The sequence below is a fragment of the Zonotrichia albicollis genome, chromosome 19 (genome assembly GCF_047830755.1).
Source record: "Zonotrichia albicollis isolate bZonAlb1 chromosome 19, bZonAlb1.hap1, whole genome shotgun sequence".
Classification (NCBI taxonomy): Eukaryota; Metazoa; Chordata; class Aves; order Passeriformes; family Passerellidae; genus Zonotrichia; species Zonotrichia albicollis.
In genome coordinates, this window is record NC_133837.1 from 5,308,898 (window position 1) to 5,315,437 (window position 6,540).

A 6,540-nucleotide genomic window follows, 5' to 3' on the forward strand; every position below is an offset into this window, starting at 1 on the left:
ACTGGGTGTCACAGCTGAGTCTCTGCGCTGCTGGCAGCACAGGTGACACTGCTTTCCGTGAGCCTGGCTGTGAGAGGCATCAACAGGTGAGGATTCACTTCCCCTAAGTGATGAGTGACTCCAGCAGGGATGTCCTCCCACACCTCCCTTCAGGGAGCGCCCCAAACCCAGCCCCGGTCTCCTCCATCCCCACTGACACCAGCCCGGGGCTGTGGGCAAAGCTCAGCCCTCAGCTCTCTCACTCAGCTCCTCTGAGCCCAGCTGGCCCTGGGGGTCACAGGCAGGAGTTTGTGGGACCCCCTGTAGGTGCTGCACCCCCGGCTGTGCCCCTCGGGGTGGCAGGTGGCCCTTGGTGGCCCCTCTGGGAACAGGATCCGGGCTGTTCCAGGCAGGAGCAGCACGTATGGCTGATCCATGTATGCATCCCCTCCAGGGGGGTGGCAGCCGTAGGGCTCGGGTTTCTCCTCTCACCTGCCGCTGAATCAAAGGCCATTCGGATTTCATCTCCGGAGAGGCAGCTTTAACCCTTTCGGGGGAGGATCTGCCTCGCTGACCCTGTGCCCTCCTGTGCCTCACACAGCCCGGGCTGGCCCTTTGCTGTCCCTCAGCAGCTGCTCCTCCCTCTCCTGTTTCACCTGGGCTCATTCCAGGTGGGAGAAGCCACGATCCACCCTCCAAGGTGAGGGGCACAGCTGGGGCACAGCTGGCAGGGCAGGGGGGGTTCCCAGTGCTGCCACTTCCCTCTCAGCACCTCAGCTGGAAACACAGCTGGAAACACAGCCAGCCTCCCATCCACCATGGATCCATGGCTGGAGAGGGGCCGGGAACACAAACCCTGTGAGGATCCACTGAGGGAGCTGGGGATGCTCAGCCTGGAGAAAAGGAGACTCAGGGGTGCCCCCATCACTCTCACAGCTCCTGAAAGGTGCCTGTGCTCAGCTGGGGCTGGGCTCTGTCTGCAGCAGCACTGACACAACCAGAGCACACAGCCTCGAGCTGCACCAAGGGAAATACAGGTTGGACAGCAGGAAAAAGATTTTTACAGAAAGGGTGATAAAGTTCTGGAATGGCTGCCTGGGGAGGTGGTGGAGTCCCCATCCCTGGGTGTGTTTAACAAAGCCTGGATGTGGCACTGGGTGCCAGGGTTTGGGTGAGGTGTTGGGGCTGGGTTGGACTCGATGGTCTTGAAGGTCTCTTTCCAACCCAGTGATTCTGTGAATTCTGTGAATTCTCCAAGGGGAGAAGCAGAGGCAGGGGCACGAGCAGGTGGGGTGGGGTGGGAGCATCCCCCCAGGCAGTGCTCACTCTCCCTGTGCTGCTGTGGGGTGCAAAGGCTGCTGAGGCACTGGGGGCCCTTTGCAGGACTCAGCAGCAGCTCCAGCAGCTGGCTCAGGCTCCTGGCAATGCCCCACGGTGCTGCAGCCTGCTCACCAGCACAGCCACAGTGCTGCTTCAGTGCCTGTGAGCAATGGGCCAGCCAGGGCTCTGTCACCCTGTGAGAGCAGCAGAGCTGATCTGGGCACCGTGTCCAGGGCTGGAGCAGAGCCCAGCACCAGCAGCTCCAGTGCTGAGAACATCAGAGCTGCTGTTCCCTGTGAGCACCGAGGCAGGAGCTCCCCGGAGCACGCCAGGCACAGCACAGGCTGTTCTGAGGGTGCAAATTGCCTTCCTCCCATCTGGGAGCAGCAGCAGAGCTGGGGAGCCCTTGGCCAGTGCGCAGGGCTGCTGTGCTCTGCTAGCTTTCCCCTCACTCAGTCACTTTCAGGCACCAGACATCAGCTGAAAAGTGAGACAAATATTTGTCCAAGATGTCTCAAACCTTGTCAGGACATCAGGATGTTTTTGGGGAGAGCTTCACTCACGCCCCTCCAGCAGAGGAGCTCTGAGGGCTGGTGCAGGGACAGAAGAGGCACCACATTGTTCAATATTCCTGCTTTCCTGCTGGCAAACAGCCTGTGAGGGGAGCACACCCCAGGGTTTCTGCTGTGCTGAGAGCTGTTGGCTTTTCCCAGGAGCAGGGTTCAGTCCTTCCCCCAGAGCCTTTGCCCTGCCATGCTCCAGTGCCTGTGGGTGCAGGATGTGCCCTGGCTGCAGGATCCAAATTCCACCTGCATTACAATCCCCACAGATGGATGCTGGGCACTCCCACGAGCCATCCCAGCCCCACTGGGCAGCACACAGAGCTTTTCCATCCATCACTGTCCCCATCTCCAAGTGCCCATAAAGGCCCTGTGAGTCTTTCCCTGGGGAAAACACAGACTGAAGTGGTTTTTTCTGGGGTAATACCTGACCTAAACGGCCTGAAAAACTCAGAATCTAGTGACTTTACAGTGAGCACAAAGGGCTGCAGTGGCAAACAAGTCACTGTGCTCATCCTTCCCTGCTCAGTCCCCCGTGCTTTGCTTTCCCTGCTGTCAGGGGCCATAAGCTCACAGGGAACAGCTATCCATGCAAAAGGCCTTTGGAAATATTCATTGCTCATCTCCTAACAAGATTACCCTGAAATCCTCCATTGCTCTGAGGGAGATTTAAAACCTCTCAGGCTGTTGGTAACCATAGCAGCACAGATGTGAGAACTGAGGGGAGACAAGTGATGTGAAAAACCAGGGGGGCTGCAGAGCCTGGCTCTGTGTGACTCTGGGTGTGCCCACAGTGCCACAGCTCTGTGCCACAGCCAGGCTGGCCCTTCACCCTGCCCACACCTGGCAGGACACTCTGCAGGAGTGACCCACACCAAGGGCAGTGGTTGTGATGTGCCCCAGTCCTGGCTCCCACAGCACCAGGGTCCCTCCCCATGCCCAGCTCTGGATGCCCTCCATGGATGGCATTGCTGCCTGGCATTTGCCTTCCCTGGTGCCAGCAATAAGGGGGATGGTTTAGAGCCAGGATGGGGTGCCTGGAGCCCAAGGTTTCCATTCCCTCCTGCCATGGGTTCCTCCTTCACCCTGGGCATCATTTCTGCACCTGTCAGGGAGATGCTGGGTGCTGTGAGATTGCACAGATCCATGTTTTTAGTTCCTTTGGAATGAAATTCTGGGAAAATGAGCAGCAGCAAGGTCACCAGAGCCCCCAGGACATGCTGAGAGCCTGCAGAGCTCTGCTGCAGCAGCTGGGAGGGACTGTGGGAAACCCTTTCCATCTCTCTTGAAAACCAAACACAAAGAGGCATTAACCAAATTCCTTCTTATTAAAAAAATTAGGGGTTTGGCTTTAAACAGCTTCCAAGGACTGGCTTGAGATTACTTGTCCTGCCTTGCTGCCTTCAGCTCCTCATTTGCACTGGCACCAAGACCCCATCACTGCTTCCTTCATGCACCCTCTGCTCATCCACTCCATCTCCTGGCTTTTAGCTTGCCATCAAATCTTCTGCATCCCCAGCTCCTTCCAGCTCCCACAGCTCAGTCCTTGACATGTGGGATCTCCTCAAATCCCCTGAAGTGGGATCTCCTCCACTTCAGGAAGTGTCCCAGAAGGAGTTTCACGTTGGTGAGGGAAGGCGCATCACCAGCGATGCTGTGGGGCCCTGGACACCAATCCCACTGTCAGTCCTGCTGGGACCCAACCTTTCCCTTCTCCCAGGGCAGGCTGACACCAGGACAGGGCCCTGCTCATCCTGATATATTATCTCTTGGCTCTCCTGATAATAAGATCAGCTGGGAAAGCTCCTAACACGGCTAAAATGTACAATAACTGGAGAATTAAAAGGCAGGAGTAATTCCAGTGAAAAGGGTTTTGGAATCAACAGAACAAATTCATCCAGAACTAAATTCTGGAACTGGCACTTAGCTATGGAAGAAAACCTGAATTAAAGCTCAAAAAAACCCACACATCCACAAATTTAGGTTAGAAACTTGTGATGGTGTTCACAGGGGTCTGAGGATGAGGGAAGAGATGAGGATCTGACTCCATGTTTCAGAAGGCTTGATTTATTATTTTATTATATATATTATATTAAAACTATACCAATAGAATGGAAGAAAGGAATAGAAGAAGAAAGAATGATAACAAAAGCTTTGGTCTTGGACAGAGAGTCTAAGCCAGCTGACTGTGACTGGCCATTAATTAAAATAACTGCATCAATCACAGATGCACCTGTTGCATTCCACAGCAGCAGATATTTTGTTCTTGAGGCCTCTGAGCTTCTTAGGAGAAAAAAATTCTAAGGAAAAGATTTTTCATGAAACATGTCTGTGACTGAAACTTATTTGAACTTCTGTGCAAGCTCCCTTTGTGTTTGCACTACACATCAATCAGCTTCTGGGACAGCTCCAGTGTGGGATGAAGGTGAGTGCTGAGCAAACACCCCTGGCTGGGGCAGCCTGCACCTCCAGAGCAACCCCAGTGCTGGGTCAGGGCCGTGGCTCCGGCATCTGCTCCCGGAGAGCCGCGCGTCGTCTTCGCAGAGATTTCATTTCCCCCTCTGGTTAAATATTTCACAAAAATCACCGGTAACTGACAGCTGAATGAGGAGGTTATGACAGGCGGGAGAGCTTATTTTCCCCCTCCAGCCAAAGATTTCATCGCTTCACTGGAGATTGGGCACGTTCACAGCAGCTCTGTCTGCAGACGAGTGCGCAGGAAACGCCGTGGGTGCCGCTGTCCAGCGCTGGCCACGAGCCACTCCAGGGCTGGGGATGGGCACTGAGTGTCCCCCACTCCAGGGCTGGGGATGGGCACTGAGTGTCCCCCACGCCAGGGCTGGGGATGGGCACTGAGTGTCCCCCACGCCAGGGCTGGGGATGGGCACTGAGCGTCCCCCAGGCCGGGCAGCTGCCGTAGCTCTGTGGGGACTGGCGGTGCCGCGGTTTCCTGCGCTAGCGGCGGCGATGCAGCAATGCTGCTGCTGCACTCCAGGGCTGCGCTGTGCGGATTGGCCCGCAGCACCCCGCTCTCCTCCCTCCCTGCCCTCCCTCCTCCAGCACCCACAACCCTCAGAGATTGGACAGCTTGGTGCCACATGGCACAGAGGGACCAGGATAAAAAAATGAGCCGGGCTCGGGGCTTGTAGAGTCCGCGGAGAGAAGTTCGCGGAGCGGTGACACCAACATTCCTTGGCTGCGCTGAGTCACAGGGAGGACGGACAGACGGACACACCACCGGGGCTGCAGGCACCCAGGGACACCTGCAGGGTGAGCACCAGCTGCGGAGCATCCTGTCCCCTCCGTGCCAGCCATGTCCCTGGTGGCCAAGGAGAAGAACCACGTCCGCTTGGTTTTCCTGGGAGCCGCCGGCGTGGGCAAGACCTCTCTGATCCGGCGCTTCCTGCTGGATACCTTCGAGCCCAAGCACCGGCGCACGGTGGAGGAGCTGCACAGCCAGGAGTACGAGGTGAGCGGGGCCACGGTCAAGGTGGAGATCCTGGACACCAGCGGCAGCTACTCCTTCCCAGCCATGAGGAAGCTCTCCATCCAGAACAGCGACGCCTTCGCCCTGGTCTACGCCGTGGACGACGCCGAGTCCTTCGAGAGTGTCAAGAGCCTGCGGGAGGAGATCCTGGAGGTGAAGGAGGACAAGTTCCCTCCCATCGTGGTGGTGGGCAACAAGGCGGAGAGCGGCGGCGAGCGGCGCGTGCCCCTGGAGGAGGCGCTGGCGCTGGTGGAGCTGGACTGGAACGGGCGCTTCGTGGAGGCGTCGGCCAAGGACAACCAGAACGTGCTGGAGGTGTTCAGGGAGCTGCTGCAGCAGGCCAACCTGCCCAGCCGGCTCAGCCCCGCGCTCTGCAAGAGGAGGGAGACGCTGCCCAAGGAGCAGGCGCTCCGGCCGCCCATGAACAAGACCAACAGCTGCTCCATGTGCTGAGCCGCTGCCCCGGGGCTGGCACCGCCTGCAAACTCAGGTGGGCTGGGTGGGAGAGGCTCTGCCTCGGCCAAAACCTCCCCTGCTGCCTCCCACCCCTTCCCTCCTGTTCCCCACCCAGCCCACGGGAGCGGAGAGGGCGGGAGGTGATGGGGAGGTGGGATGCTGGGTGCTGGGATGCTGGGTGCTGGATGGGTGTGGGGAGTTCCCAAAACAGCAGGAGGCTCACCTGGGGAGCAGCCGTGGGTCAGCCAGGGCAGGGGGCACAAACACCAGGGCTCTGGCAGGTGTGGGCACCTGCAGCTGCATCACCGCTGTCCCAGGGCACCCAGGTCTGGTGTCACCTCGTCCCAAGCACCTCCAAGCTCCTGGCATGGCTCTGGCACCCACAGCACATCCTGAGCCTGTACCTGGTGTAGAGCATGTGATAGGGTGGTCTGTGCATCAGTTTGGTTTTCTCTATTCTCTTTCTGTTTGTTTTTTTTTTTTTATTTTTAAGCATTCCAAATAAATAAATTGTTGAAAAGTGGATCTGGAAAATGTGTCGGTTTCTTTCTCCTGTATTTCAGGTGCTGCAGTGCCTGCTATCAGTGTTTTATGCTCTAATCTCTGCATTTTGCCTTCCCTCCTCTGTGCTCCAGCCTCATGTGGAGTGTCCTGGCACTGGAGGAGCCTCCCCTGGCAGTGCCAGGACATTCAGAGTTATAATTTTTCTAATAATTTACCCACACTGAAGTTTTTACC

At 57.2% G+C, this 6,540-nt stretch overlaps 1 pseudogene; it reads left to right on the forward strand.

Moving 5' to 3' along the window:
• The first annotated feature begins 4,525 nt into the window (after positions 1 to 4,525).
• Positions 4,526 to 6,306, forward strand: LOC102066810 (GTP-binding protein Rhes pseudogene; annotated as a pseudogene).
• Positions 6,307 to 6,540: the final 234 nt, after the last annotated feature.